Here is a 14,890-nt window from a genome sequence, read left to right as displayed (position 1 = left end):
GTAACAGTGGTGGACAGCTTAGAGTATTCTTGAAGTCAAATGAGTAGACTGATGTGAGAGTGATATCCAATAAAATTAAATAAGGTTGGTGAAGATGTATTGAAATGCAGTTTAAAATTACAATGAGTTTGTGTCTTGTCATGATAGAGATAGATTGATGTAAATTGTAAAAAGACACTGTTGTGAAGGTGGAGCAGTGAATGGAGATGTTTCTTGTTCAATGAATAAACTTAGTGTGTAGAGAAAAACTGATGCAACTTCATTAATGTTCACATTAAGTGAACGAAGTAAACAGACATTTTTTCACTATTTATAGAGATTAAGCTTGCAGATCTGGAGGTCTCCAACATTGTTTGCATGTGAAAGGCAGACACCAAATTCCCATGATAAGTTCACAGAGGCATTCATGTCCTTTTGTGGTTATCAAGCTTATAAAACTGGGCCTCAAGCCCATTACACAGATAAAGAACACAGACTTCCAATTCCCTGCGGGTATACATGCTACTCTAAGTGAAATACAAAAATGTTTTCATTAGTTCATAAGCCTATTTCCACTATAATGCACTGGAACATATGGAAGGGATGTTAAGAGTGAGGTGAAAGGCCATGTGCATTTGATCAACCTATATAAATGGGAATAGATATAAATATAAAGAACAGAATTCTGTTAAAATAAATTCAGATATTGGTACAGTATTTCTGATTTTTTAACCCTTCCACTGTAACAGTCCTAACATCCACCATATTGTCCATGTGGGATATTATCAAATATTCAGAAAAATACATCTCTAAAATTTATCATTAACATAATTTTCTAAATATAATGACACAATTCAACCTGGTGAAAAATTGTTTACATGTGCTATGTGCCTTATAAATTATGCTGCCTTCTAACAGATGTATGAGGTACTCTTAGACATATGTAGTGAGATGTGAAGAGTTTTTGTCACATACATATGATTACTATTGACATTGTACATGCCACAGCTTCCCAGAGTATCATATAATGTGAGGTTGTACATCTCATACAGGCCTCCTTGGAATATCTATATAAACTGACTGATAGATTACTTAGAATTATCTGCTGCATTAGCGGAGGAATTTTAACAAAATATCTGAAATTCTGAAAGAATAAAAATATTTAAATTTCTTATAAAAGAATTCATATAATGGATTTTAAAAAGTTAGGATTATAAAATCCTTATAGTTTCTATTAAAATTTCTTATATTTACAATCAAAATCTTTAAAGTGCATCTTGAATAAATATTGGTTTCCTTAAGGATACCAATAAAATCAAAAACATCACAAGCTTCTTTCTATACATTTACAAGTGTAAAAACTTGGTTAAAATTTTCTCTAAGTGCCAAGAACACCACACATATTTCCACATGGGCACCTGAAACTCTTCACAGAGTGAAGGTTGATCTGCAAGTAAGTATCCAAGAGTCAATGTTTTAAGTCCAATCCTCTGCCTTGCTAGATTAATTATTTTGAATGATCTGCCACAGCAAAGTTTGGCAGTGGAATTCAATTCCTTTTAATAAAAAAAAATCAAATTAAAAAAGTAAAATGCTTTATAAAAATCTTACTTAGAAAAGTTGAAGTACTGGATTTTAAAAAGTTAAAAAATAATTAGATCCTCATTCAAAATACTTGTAAGTCAAATCTTGTATAACATTGATTTCCTATTAGGAAACCAATCAAATTAAAAATGACAAATTCTTCTTCCCATAAATTCGTGAATGTAAAAGAAGGGGATAAAAGTTTTCTTCATAATACTGATAATACCACACACATTTCTACAACATGAGCCACCATTCATGGCACCTGACACACTCACAGATTGAAGGTTGGTTTCCTGCCACTAAACACCCATGAGTCTAGTCATATGTATCCATTCCTCAGCCTTGCTGGAAACACTTCTATTTGTCAGGTGGAGTGAACAATCAACATCCAGTTGCTAAAGTGTGCTCTAATTCTTCGTGGTTTCTTGCCAGTAGTCTGTTTCCATTTGTGAAAATATTCTCATGTCTGGGGCTTTTAATAGTTGTGTGGAAGGGGAAAACAAGGTGACAGCTTTTGCCAGCTGATCAGATCATTTGTTTCCAAAAACACTAATATGAGTGCGGACTCAGCACAAAGATATTTTCTTGTGTTAGTGCAAGGCAGTCTTGGACTTTCCTCATCGATGAATGTTGAGGGTTTGATTTGTCAATGGTCTGCAAAGTACTGCAAACGTCAGAGTTGATAACTATATTTTGGTGATCTAGCTCCTTGGTTATCTTTATTGCCAACAGAATGGCATGAAGCTCAATGGTGAAAATGGAGCCGCAGGAGGTTAAACTACCTAGAACAGATTGTCCACTGCTCTGCCACAAAATCCATGCCCCTCTCTGATTACGAGGTATCCATCTGTGCATATTTCCTTCAAAACTTGGTGCTCTGATGTTTTAAGAATCTCTGCTTGATCTCCTCTTCATTGTTTTCCCTTTTCCCTGTTACAACCAAATTCTTGCAATGTGTCTTCACTGGACTGATCCCTGGTGAGATCTGTGGCACTCCACCTAGTAAAATCCTAGATATTCAAACATATCTGTTACAGAAATTATCGTTCTCCCTCCAAAGGACTACCCATCCAATCGAGGGTCGATCACAACCCTATACCTAAGAGAATTTGAATCTCTCTGTAACCTATTGTAGTAAATCAAGTCCAGGATGCTACAAACTAGTCCTCAGTATAGCTAGTATAACACTGTGCAGTCTGCCCATACAATGTGAGGGAAATATACCAAAGCATTTTTGAAGCTTTCACTCTATCTGATGTACAGCAAATTGTTAGTTTTAGGTCAAATAGTAGACCCATACACCGAACCCCTTTAATGAGCCACAGTAGGTCCATTCCTAAGAGGGTTGGTTGAAGTTCCTCCTCATTCTATGAAAGTGCACTGTCATGGTTTTGTTTGAATGAGATCTGGTAACAGTGGTATGTAGCCCAACAAGATACTTGAATTGCTGCAGTCTGTAAAATTTCTTATAAGAAGATTTAGTTTTCCACCAAACCAGTACAGTGCAAAGTCATCCACATTTGGACTACCTGAGATGCCCTTTGAAACAGCCTTAACAATGTTGTTGATGGCAAGTGCAAAAAAGGTCACTGAGAATCTTACCCTGTGGACCTCTTCTGTCTGGCTTTTCTAATTTGAGAAAATGGCTCCTATCCAAACCCTGAACTTCCATCCATAGTACACAAAATTCTTTGACTAACTTTTTCATTCAAGCCAGCAGGATCTATATATCTGTCTCTCAGTCTATCATCAATAACTATACACCCAATTTCATGGGGTGGATCAGGTACATGCAGACCCTCAAAACTGCTCCACTGAAACTCAACCTTTGTACGTACAATGTGTGAAAGTGATATAAAATTTCATATTCATGTGAATGCTTATCATTCACTTTACAAAGTTAATTCTCTACTTGAGAGGAGCATCTTCATTCACGCAATGTCAATATCCAAATGATTCTATTGAATCTATTTGTATGTGGTGTACTGGGTCTGGCACATAGGTTCAAATCCTGGATGTGACATTTGGTGCAAGGAAATCTTGGAAGAAGATGGGTAGTGCTCCCTTCACACCAATGCCATGTAGCTTCTTCAAAATACCATGCTTCCATGTAGTGTCATAAACTTTTATTTTGTCAAAGAGAACTGTCAACAAGTGATGCCAATGAGGGAAGGAGTTCCTAATGGCAGCATCCTATGCAACAAGGGCATCTGTTGTAAATCTCAACCTTTGAAATCCATATTGAAATGGAGAAAGAACTTTTCCTTTTTCCAAAAACCACATCAGCCTAGAAATAAAATTTTTTCATGGAGTTTGCACAGACACAGCTCATGAGGGATACTGGTCTGTAGTTGTGTGTTGGTGCAGTGCCTTTGCCAGCATTGGGATACTGGGTTGATAGTTCCTTCCTTCCATGTTGTCGGCACTGTGCCCTTCCAGAACATCATATTTTACATGAACAGGAATTTCTGTTGTTCTCCAGTAAGTGAGATATCACTTGATATGGTATATTATCACTTCCTGGTGCAGTCTTTTCTTAAAGGCTTAATGCAAAATCCATTTCTGTACTCATAAAGGGGAGGCTATATGATAGGTATGTAGATCCTCTGCCTTTGAAGGAAGGTAATTTTCATTCTTTTGCCTTTGGGGTTGCAAATCTGGCAGAATCAAATATTCCAGAGGAGATCTCTAATATAGAATCAGCAAGTTTATTTGCAATATCTAATTCTCTAATAATGTGATCCACAATCTTCAAAGCAGGACAGGAAACTGGTACTGATTTACTTGCAATCTTGTGAACCTTGTCCCAAACCACTGATAAAGGTGCTCTTGAGTTTATAAGGACATAAACTGCATCCATGAAGTATGTCTGGCCTCCTTAAGCACCCTTTTTGCCTCTGCACATGTCTTTTGTAATAAACAAAGGTTACATAGCTAGGTTGTCTTTTCATTTGTTTTAAGGTAGCTTTTCTTGCTCTGACTGATTGTTGGCACTCGTTTAACCACCAACATACAGGGGGTTGATGGTACTTTTTGGGAATGACAATTTGGCTGCATGATGAATTCCTGCTATTAGGTGATTGACAGCTACTTGGAAAGACTGAAGCTTAGCAGAGTCCTGCATGACTGCAAGATGCTCAAAGCAAGTACACTGGCACAGTTCAGTTACCATCACTCCGTCCAATTTGCTGGTATGACAATTTGGCTGCATGATGAATTCCTGCTATTAGGTGATTGACAGCTACTTGGAAAGATTGAAGCATAGCAGAGTCCTGCATGACTGCAAGATGCTCAAAGCAAGTACACTGGCACAGTTCAGTTACCATCACTCTGTCCAATTTGCTGGTATGACAATTTGGCTGCATGATGAATTCCTGCTATTGGGTGATTGACAGCTACTTGGAAAGACTGAAGCTTAGCAGAGTTCTGCATGACTGCAAGATGCTCAAAGCAAGTACACTGGCACAGTTCAGTTACCATCACTCAGTCCAATTTGCTGGTATGCCATCAATCTTTAGAAGAACTGGGAAGTTGTCACTTTCATATGAATCTTCCGTGACTTGCCATGTTTAGTTCAGCTCAGCATATGCTGAACATATGATTAAGTCATTGTTGGAGTAAGTTCTGGCTAAGATGTGGATATGTGTTGGAGAATCAATGTTGAATATAGCTACTCCTGCTCTCAAAAAATGGATTCCGAGGTACTTCCTTTGGTACTGGAAATAGTGTACCCAAAAAGGAGGTAACACCTGTCAAAATTATCCATAAGTAGAAAAGGTGGTTATAAATGCTCAAACACTTTCTCCAAACTCACAATGTCCAGATCATTTGAAGGAAGATTATAGATGCAATAGTGTATGGTCTGGTCGTGCCAATCCTATCTGCCTAACCTCCAGTGCCAACTGCAAGGGAACAGGGTGATGGGGAAAGCCCTGGTGTACCATCACTGCAAATCCTCCTAGAGGTCCATAATCATAGATCCCATAATGGACATAAACTTGGTATCCTCTTTTGGAAAGCCACTATTTTTCCTAGTCATGATCTCTTTAAAAGATTGGATTAACTCAAGCTATTGATGTTGCAATTTTTCCCATTTGACATCCATTCCCCAGCTACTCCAATGCATCATGGAAGTCATTGCTGATGTGGAAATAGTTCATTTCTACCTACTTTTCTAGATGGTGATACAATAAGGGCATTTTTTTTCTTTTTTCAATATTAAATGAAATGCCACTCTGAGCACTTAGAGATGATGGTGATGCCCATCTCCCTCTCCAACTACGGTGAGCGTAGTGGAGTGAAACATCCAACATAAGGGATATTTTTTTCTCTGCCTTCTTTATACTAAGGGAGCAGGGAGTGAGGAGGCTCTTTAAGTGGAGCCTACTGTGGATTCTTCACTGTTGGTAGTGCTCCATTTTGATCCTTCTCTTGTTTATATCTCACCTCTGTTGGACCAGTCTTTGTCATTACTTTGGAAGCTCTTAACAGTTGTAACTGGGCATTTGTCAAGGGCTTCTGGATCCTTTGTGGCTGTAATGGAGGCTTTGGTGCTTGCTTTTCTTGAGATGGCTCAAGCTTTCGTGCTTCTGCATATCCTGATTGCATTTACTGTTGTTGTTTAGGTTTGCTTTGCAGTTCTTGAAGAGAATATGAAGATGCTGCATCTTTAAATTTCTTTAGGTTGTTGTGGTAGGGTTTCATTAACAATTTCCGAAAGGTTCACTCCTGATACCTTACTCTATCCAGATAATATATTGTTTGTTGCCTGACTGAAAGAGAGCTTTCCTTTTGTTATGATTATTCCAATCTCTTTCCATTTTGTAATATTCTCATCTTTTGTCAGAGGCTTTATGCTCTTCACATTTGGCACACATGGGATATTTTTTCTTATTTTCCCTAAAGTGATACAGATCTCTTCCTCTGAGTGACAAGACTTGCCAGTGAGACCATATTTATGGCATTCAAAGCAGTATTTTGGAGATAGTATGTAATGGTGGACATCCACTGCACATCATGCTGCTGTGATTTTATCAAGAATTCTTCACCGTCAAATAGGAGGATAATCTCTGGTGTCTCCAACAGAGAATCAACAATCCTCTTAAAAATTTGCTGCACCTGTGCCATTCCTTGGCTAGCAACTTCTTTTCTTTGAGCTCCTTTTATCTGACTCTGGTAGCAGTTGATAAACATTTAAATTTAATATTTTCCTGGCCTGAGCTACCTTTCATGCCTGTATAAGATGAACATTATCTCTTGTCTGTCTAATCTTAATTGATCTTCCACAGCTAGATATAATGCCCCTGTATAGAGAAAAAAAGACAAGCTCTCAAAATTTAGGGATGTAACATCCAATATTTCTTTAATTTGACAAGGGGAGGATTCCTTGACATAATCTTCAATGGCTTCTTTACTATCATTCTGACTGTGGTCTCCTTTCCTGAAATGGAAGATAGGGCACAGGAGGCAGAATTGCTGAAGTCCATATCCAGCCCTTGGTCGGGGATCGATATGAGTCAGTCATGGCCATTCCAAAAAAGGGGATTGGATGGCTAACTTTCAGGGTTGGAAATACGGAAATAAAACCTTTGAAAAAAAAAAAAAATATCTCAGTTCCTTTACATCATCCGATCATTTCTCCTAATGTGACCTGTAAGTCTAACTTTCCACAGAACCACCCAATACCCTACCCAATAGAAACATTCTGGTTTAGCTCCCCATAATTAACTGAGCAAGGCTTAATAATACTCCCTGTACAGACCAAAAACATTAAAATGCAATTTTCTTTCAGGTAATTATGGCTGAAGGCAAACTGAAGAAAATCTTGAGAGCTGAATATCTTTGGTTGCCACTCCTTAATCTACAGGCAACCTTCAGTGATTCTTCCACCAATAAGATATGATACAATCCACTTCAGGTGGCATAACCACTGCAGCCCTACAATCAGCTTTCACGATGAAAAAAATCCAAAATCATATTTCTTTTATTCCTCCAGACAGAATTCTGTCAAATGATATCAATGTCTTTAATATGCAAATCTAAAAACAAGTGACCAGCTTTTCGTTCACAGACTGTACAGAGGAGACATAATGTATGCAAGAAAAGACTTGTACATAGAACATAACCTTAAGAGCTTTAAAGAAAGAAATTCACCATAGTACACAAAATTATTTGACTAACTTTTTCATCCAAGCCAGCAGGATCTATATATCTATCAGTCTTTCATCAATTACTATATTTATCTATATATTTATTTTGCTTTGTCGCTGTCTCCCACGTTAGCGAGGCAGCGCAAGGAAACAGACGAAAGAATGGCCCAACCCACCCATATACACATGTATATACATACACATCCACACACGCAAATATACATACCTATAAATCTCAACGTATACATATATATACACACACAGACATATACATATATACACATTTACATAATTCATACTGTCTGCCTTTATTCATTCCCATCGCCACCTCGCCACACATGAAATAACAACCCCCTCCCCCCTCATGTGTGCGAGGTATCGCTAGGAAAAGACAACAAATGCCACATTCGTTCACACTCAGTCTCTAGCTGTCATGTAATAATGCACAGAAACCACAGCTCCCTTTCCACATCCAGGCCCCACAGAACTTTCCATAGTTTACCCCAGACACTTCACATGCCCTGGTTCAATCCATTGACAGCACATCGACCCCGGTATATCACATCTTTCCAATTCACTCTATTCCTTGCACGCCTTTCACCCTCCTCCATGTTCAGGCCCCGATCACTCAAAATCTTTTTCACTCCATCTTTCCACTTCCAATTTGGCCTCCCACTTCTCCTCGTTTCCTCCACCTCCGACACATATATCTTCTTGGTCAATCTTTCCACACTCATTCTCTCTATGTGATCAAACCATTTCAAACCACCCTATTCTGCTCTCTCAACCACTCTCTTTTTATTACCACACATCTCTCTTACCCTATTATTACTTAATCGATCAAACCACCTCACACCACATATTGTCCTCAAACATCTCATTTCCAGCACATCCACCCTCCTCCACACAACTCTATCCATACGCCATGCCTCGCAACCATACAACATTGTTGGAACCACTATTCCTTCAAACATACCCATTTTTGCTTTCTGAGATAATGTTCTCGACCTCCACACATTCTTCAAGGCTCCCTGAATTTTTGCCCCCTCCCCCACCCTATGATTCACTTCTGCTTCCATGGTTCCATCCGCTGCCAAATCCACTCCCAGATATCTAAAACACTTCACTTCCTCCAGTTTTTCTCCATTCAAACTCACCTCCCAATTGACTTCACCCTCAACCCTACTGTAACTAATAACCTTGCTCTTATTCACATTTACTCTCAACTTTCTTCTTTCACACAATTTTCCAAACTCAGTCACCAGCTTCTGCAGTTTCTCACATGAATCAGCCACCAGTGCTGTATCATCAGCGAACAACAACTGACTCACTTCCCAAGCTCTCTCATCCACAACAGACTTCATACTTGCCCCTCTTTCCAAAACTCTTGCATTCACCTTCCTAACAACACCATCCATAAACAAATTAAACAACCATGGAGACATCACACACCCCTGCCGCAAACCTACATTTACTGAGAACCAATCACTTTCCTCTCTTCCTACACGTACACATGCCTTACATCCTCGATAAAAACTTTTCACTGCTTCTAACAACTTTCCTCCCACACCATATATTCTTAATACCTTCCACAGAGCATCTCTATCAACTCTATTATATGCCTTCTCCAGATCCATAAATGCTTCATACAAATCCATTTGATTTTCTAAGTATTTCTCACATACATTCTTCAAAGCAAACACCTGATCCACACATCCTCTACCACTTATGAAAACCACACTGTTCTTCCCCAATCTGATGCTCTCCACATGCTTTCACCCTCTCAATCAATACCTCCCATATAATTTCCCGAGAAGACTCAACAAACTTATACCTCTGTAATTTGAGCACTCACCTTTGTCCCCTTTGCCTTTGTACAATGGCACTATGCAAGCATTCCACCAATCCTCAGGCACCTCACCATGAGTCATACATACATTAAATAACCTTACCAACAATACAGTCACCCCCTTTTTTAATAGATTCCACTGCAATACCATCCAAACCTGCTGCCTTGCCAGCTTTCATCTTCTGCAAAGCTTTTACTACCTCTTCTCTGTTTACCAAATCATTTTCCCCAACCCTCTCACTTTGCACACCATCTCAACCAAATCACCCTATATCTGCCACTCTATCATGAAACACATTCAACAAACCTTAAATATACTCACTCCATCTCCTTCTCACATCACCACTACTTGTTATCACCTCCCCATTAGCCCCCTTCACTGAAGTTCCCATTTGTTCCCTTGTCTTATGCACTTTATTTACCTCCTTCCAAAACATCTTTTTATTCAAAACATCTTTTAATTCTCCCTAAAATTTAATGATACTCTCTCACCCCAACTCTATTTGCCCTCTTTTCCACCTATTACACCTTTCTCTTGACCTCCTGCCTCTTTCTTTTATTCATCTCCCACTCATTTGCATTATTTTCCTGCAAAAATTGTCCAAATGCCTCTCTCTTCTCTTTCACTAATAATCTTACTTCTTCATCCCACCACTCACTACCCTTTCTAATCTGCCCACCTCCCACGCTTCTCATGCCACAAGCATCTTTTGCGCAAGCCATCAATGCTTCCCTAAACACATCCCATTCCAACACCCCACTGCCCTTACCTCCTTTGTTCTCACCTTTTTTCATTCTACATTCAGTCTCTCCTGGTACTTCCTCACATAAGTCTCCTTCCCAAGCTCACTTACTCTCACCACTCTCTTCACCCCAACACTTTCTCTTCTTTTCTGAAAACCTCTACAAATCTTCACCTTTGCCTCCACAAGATAATAATGATCATACATCCCTCCAGTTGCACCTCTCAGCACATTAACATCCAAAAGTCTCTCTTTCGCACGCCTATCAATTAACACGTAATCCAATAACGCTCTCTGGCCATCTCTCCTACTTACATACGTATACTTATGTATATCTCTCTTTTAAACCAGGTATTCCCAATCACCAGTCCTTTTTCAGCACACAAATCTACAAGCTCTTCACCATTTCCATTTACAACACTGAACACCCCATGTACACCAATTATTCCCTCAACTGCCACATACTCACCTTTGCATTCAGATCACTCATCACTATAACCCAGTCTCGTGCATCAAAACCACTAACACACGCATTCAGCTGCTCCCAAAACATTTGCCTCTCATGATCTTTTTTCTCATGCCCAGGTGCATATGCACCAATAATCACCCATCTCTCTCCATCAACTTTCAGTTTTACCCATATCAATCTAGAGTTTACCTTCTTACACTCTATCACATACTCCCACCACTCCTGTTTCAGGAGTAGTGCTACTCCTTCCCTTGCTCTTGTCCTCTCACTAACCCCTGACTTTACTCCCAAGACATTCCCAAACCACTCTTCCCCTTTACCCTTGAGCTTTATTTCACTCAGAGCCAAAACATCAAGGTTCCTTTCCTCAAACATACTACCTATCTCTCCTTTTTTCTCATCTTGGTTACATCCACACACATTTAGACACCCCAATCTGAGCCTTCGAGGAGGATGAGCACTCCCCGCTTGGCTCCTTCTTCTGTTTCCCCTTTTAGAAAGTCAAAATACAAGGAGGGGAGGGTTTCTAGCCCCCCGCTCCCATCCCCTTTAGTCACCTTCTACGACATGTGAGGAATGCGTGGGAAGTATTTTTTTTCCCCTATCCTCAGGGATAAAACCAATAACTATAAACCCAATTTCATGGGGTGGATCAGGTACATGCAGACCCTCAAAACTGCTCCACTGAAACTCAACCTTTGTACAATGTGTGAAAGTGATATAAACTTTCATATTCAGGTGAATGCTTATTATTCACTTTACAAAGTTAATTCTCTACTTGATAGGAACATATTCATTCATATAATGTCAATATCCAAATGATTCTATTGAATCTATTTCTATGTGGTGTACTGGGTCTGGCACATAGGTTCAAATCCTGGATGTAACATTCGGTTTATAGTCAACCTAACCATTCATCGACTCCAAGGGAATTGGACGGTAAAATGGGTACCTGGCTCAGGTTAGGGTGTATATATATATATATATATATATATATATATATATATATATATATATATATATATATATATATATATATCTTTCATACTATTCGCCATTTTCCGCATTAGCGAGGTAGCATTAAGAACAGAGGACTGGGCCTTAGAGGGAATATCCTCACCTGGCCCCCTTCTCTGTTCCTTCTTTTGGAAAATTAAAAAAAAAAGCGAGAGGGGAGGATTTCCAGCCACCTGCTCCCTCCCCTTTTAGTCGCCTTCTACGACACGCAGGGAATACGTGGGAAGTATTCTTTCTCCCCTGTCCCCAGGGATAATATATATATATATATATATATATATATATATATATATATATATATTTTTTTTTTTTTTTTTTTTTTTTTTTTTTTTTTTATACTTTGTCGCTGTCTCCCGCGTTTGCGAGGTAGCGCAAGGAAACAGACGAAAGAAATGGCCCAACCCCCCCCATACACATGTACATACACACGTCCACACACACAAATATACATACCTACACAGCTTTCCATGGTTTACCCCGGACGCTTCACATGCCTTGATTCAATCCACTGACAGCACGTCAACCCCTGTATACCACATCGCTCCAATTCACTCTATTCCTTGCCCTCCTTTCACCCTCCTGCATGTTCAGGCCCCGATCACACAAAATCTTTTTCACTCCATCTTTCCACCTCCAATTTGGTCTCCCTCTTCTCCTCGTTCCCTCCACCTCCGACACATATATCCTCTTGGTCAATCTTTCCTCACTCATTCTCTCCATGTGCCCAAACCATTTTAAAACACCCTCTTCTGCTCTCTCAACCACGCTCTTTTTATTTCCACACATCTCTCTTACCCTTACGTTACTTACTCGATCAAACCACCTCACACCACACATTGTCCTCAAACATCTCATTTCCAGCACATCCATCCTCCTGCGCACAACTCTATCCATAGCCCACGCCTCGCAACCATACAACATTGTTGGAACTACTATTCCTTCAAACATACCCATTTTTGCTTTCCGGGATAATGTTCTCGACTTCCACACATTTTTCAAGGCTCCCAAAATTTTCGCCCCCTCCCCCACCCTATGATCCACTTCCGCTTCCATGGTTCCATCCGCTGACAGATCCACTCCCAGATATCTAAAACACTTCACTTCCTCCAGTTTTTCTCCATTCAAACTCACCTCCCAATTGACTTGACCCTCAACCCTACTGTACCTAATAACCTTGCTCTTATTCACATTTACTCTTAACTTTCTTCTTCCACACACTTTACCAAACTCCGTCACCAGCTTCTGCAGTTTCTCACATGAATCAGCCACCAGCGCTGTATCATCAGCGAACAACAACTGACTCACTTCCCAAGCTCTCTCATCCCCAACAGACTTCATACTTGCCCCTCTTTCCAAGACTCTTGCATTTACCTCCCTAACAACCCCATCCATAAACAAATTAAACAACCATGGAGACATCACACACCCCTGCCGCAAACCTACATTCACTGAGAACCAATCACTTTCCTCTCTTCCTACACGTACACATGCCTTACATCCTCGATAAAAACTTTTCACTGCTTCTAACAACTTTCCTCCCACACCATATATTCTTAATACCTTCCACAGAGCATCTCTATCAACTCTATCATATGCCTTCTCCAGATCCATAAATGCTACATACAAATCCATTTGCTTTTCTAAGTATTTCTCACATACATTCTTCAAAGCAAACACCTGATCCACACATCCTCTACCACTTCTGAAACCACACTGCTCTTCCCCAATATGATGCTCTGTACATGCCTTCACCCTTTCAATCAATACCCTCCCATATAATTTACCAGGAATACTCAACAAACTTATACCTCTGTAATTTGAGCACTCACTCTTATCCCCTTTGCCTTTGTACAATGGCACTATGCACGCATTCCGCCAATCCTCAGGCACCTCACCATGAGTCATACATACATTAAATAACCTTACCAACCAGTCAACAATACAGTCACCCCCTTTTTTAATAAATTCCACTGCAATACCATCCAAACCTGCTGCCTTGCCGGCTTTCATCTTCCGCAAAGCTTTTACTATATATATATATATATATATATATATATATATATATATATATATATATATATATATATTTTTTTTTTTTTTTTTTTTTATACTTTGTCGCTGTCTCCCGCGTTTGCGAGGTAGCGCAAGGAAACAGACAAAAGAAATGGCCCAACCCCCCCCCCCCCCCCATACACATGTATATACATACATCCACACACGCAAATATACATACCTACACAGCTTTCCATGGTTTACCCCAGACGCTTCACATGCCTTGATTCAATCCACTGACAGCACGTCAACCCCGGTATACAACATCGCTCCAATTCACTCTATTCCTTGCCCTCCTTTCACCCTCCTGCATGTTCAGGCCAAGATCACACAAAATCTTTTTCACTCCATCTTTCCACCTCCAATTTGGTCTCCCTCTTCTCCTTGCTCCCTCCACCTCCGACACATATATCCTCTTGGTCAATCTTTCCTCACTCATCCTCTCCATGTGCCCAAACCACTTCAAAACACCCTCTTCTGCTCTCTCAACCACGCTCTTTTTATTTCCACACATCTCTCTTACCCTTACGTTACTCACTCGATCAAACCACCTCACACCACACATTGTCCTCAAACATCTCATTTCCAGCACATCCATCCTCCTGCGCACAACTCTATCCATAGCCCACGCCTCGCAACCATACAACATTGTTGGAACCACTATTCCTTCAAACATACCCATTTTTGCTTTCTGAGATAATGTTCTCGACTTCCACACATTCTTCAAGGCCCCCAGAATTTTCGCCCCCTCCCCCACCCTATGATCCACTTCCGCTTCCATGGTTCCATCCGATGCCAGATCCACTCCCAGATATCTAAAACACTTCACTTCCTCCAGTTTTTCTCCATTCAAACTCACCTCCCAATTGACTTGACCCTCAACCCTACTGTACCTAATAACCTTGCTCTTATTCACATTTACTCTTAACTTTCTTCTTCCACACACTTTACCAAACTCAGTCACCAGCTTCTGCAGTTTCTCACATGAATCAGCCACCAGCGCTGTATCATCAGCGAACAACAACTGACTCACTTCCCAAGCTCT

The sequence above is a fragment of the Panulirus ornatus genome, chromosome 1, assembly GCF_036320965.1.
Source record: "Panulirus ornatus isolate Po-2019 chromosome 1, ASM3632096v1, whole genome shotgun sequence".
Lineage (NCBI taxonomy): Eukaryota > Metazoa > Arthropoda > Malacostraca > Decapoda > Palinuridae > Panulirus > Panulirus ornatus.
Note: the sequence above shows the minus strand (reverse complement) of the source record.